Below are 2,163 nucleotides of genomic sequence, written 5' to 3'. Positions count from 1 at the left end.
CGGTTCGCGAATCTCCTTTCCTGTCAGGTCCCTGTTCGGGCGCCATTGTAACTACCTAATTTTTATACTCGGACTAGCTCGTCGGAAAAATGCGTGTCGTATAAAAAAGGTTCGGCGGAAAGAGTATTCGCGTCGGAACGGTGTGGCGGAAAATTATGTGAAGCGTCGGAAATCGGAAAAGAAAAATACTAATGCAAACATAAGAGTTGGACAAGAAACATGGTTTATTAAGACAATTTTATGATAACGAATTTACAATAATAGACGCGAAAATAACATGTAGAAATATATAACTAACGGACGCGACTGACAACAATACAGCGAAGAAAGTAAACGAGCGCGGGTAACCGAATATATGTATACCTAAACGAGCGCGGACAACAAGAGTATGTACATATAGATTATCGCTGACAACGGACGCGGACACTGCAACGACAACTAACGACTCTCAAACGGCGCGAGATATGTGCAAGCGATCGCGGGTTTTCTCGGCGGCGCGTTGCAACGCGGCGGGACGCGGGTATACGCCAGCAAGCGTCGTTTCGCGGCGCGATACGTGATTTGGTTTGCTAGGATAGAGGAGACGGAGTTGGTACTTGACGGCCGGGAACGCCCGACAGAGGCAGGGAGCGCCCTACCCCTTTTCGTATGTCAAGTACCAAGACGGGATTTTCGGGATGCGGAAAAAGAAGGTTCGGAAGGTGGGAGTGATAGCTAATTACGGCTGTCCGGCGGCCGAGAACGCCCGGCAGAGGCGGGGTACACCCCACCCCTCAGGTTCGTCGGAGCAACACGCGAATTAGTTGTGCGCTTGTAGATGCGTCTCCTGGACGGCTCGTTCGGCGGCCGGGAGCGCCCGGCAGAGGCAGGGTACACCCTACCCCTCAGGTTCGTCGGACGAGCGAGTCGCTGGATCGGTATCGTGAGCTGGTGATCGGATCGGATGTGTCAGGAACGTGGGTGAAGGCAAAATGCGTCGCGCGGCTTGATATCGCGGTATCTTATACTCGGTCGTCAGTCTCGCTCGTAAAGCTCCGGTCGGTCGCGGTATTTTCCGCCGATCGGCTTCTCGTGGGAGAAGATTTCCGATCGGCGGTTCCCGACGGCGGTCGGCACCTTACGGCGAGACTGGCGGTTCTACTGCGGCTGCTGTACCTGCGAACTATTTTATAATACTCTATTTGCAGGCGCCTCGCCCCTTTTTCCTGATGGCACCACATAGGGACGATGCATTTTAGGGGGGCATCGTTACAAATACAACACAAAGAATCAATTCTTTTATAATTTTAAAGAATAGAGAGAGGACAAACTAAAATAGAGATTATAAAACTTATCTGATGAAGAGAAATTTAATAATCCACGATTCAATTGTAACAAACAGATATCAGGACACCAATCACGTCAGATAGTTGCTTGAAACCGGGAAGATTCAAAATGTAACTTCACTTCCTGCTGCATTGCATACACATTCTCAAATTCTTTTTGTAATCCTGCGTACAAAAGGATGTTGCAATAAAGTTGTTATTACAAAAGAAACAAAAAATAAATAATTACAACAAAGGAAATATTTATTTTGAATTTATTCTCACTTACATTATTCCTCTGTGCCAGCGATATGATAAATTTCCTAACCTGAATATGAACTAACCAAAACAAATTCTCTGCTGTAAAATTATAAAATATCTAACTGCACTTACGTGTTCGTCTATTTTATGCCATCGATGTGACAGATTCCCTAACCTCAATCCTTTGTTATTGCCGAGACTCTTTATCTGACTTTAACGATCGTACAGATCGCAGCGACCGATATTGTCGCGACCACATTTATCTCTTGCGCCAAAAATTCCAGAATGCATTTCCTCACTCCGTAACTGGCAATAATGACGACGACGACGACGACGACAACGTTTCTTACAAACAAACCCATTTTCTCGACGGCGAACACTTAGACACTTACGTCCTCGAAGGCGAACACTTAGACACTTTCTTCCTCGAAGGCGGACACTTAGACACTCTCTTCCTCGAAGGCGAACACGTAGACACCCACTTCATCGACGGCGGACACCTAGACACTCACTTCCTCGAAGGCAAACACGTAGACACGTACTTCCTCGACGGCGAACACCTAAACATCCATTTCCTCGACGGCGAACACCTAGACAC

Source organism: Cyphomyrmex costatus, unplaced genomic scaffold, assembly GCF_001594065.2.
Source record: "Cyphomyrmex costatus isolate MS0001 unplaced genomic scaffold, Ccosl1.0 scaffold1282, whole genome shotgun sequence".
NCBI classification, from domain to species: Eukaryota; Metazoa; Arthropoda; class Insecta; order Hymenoptera; family Formicidae; genus Cyphomyrmex; species Cyphomyrmex costatus.
Note: the sequence above shows the minus strand (reverse complement) of the source record.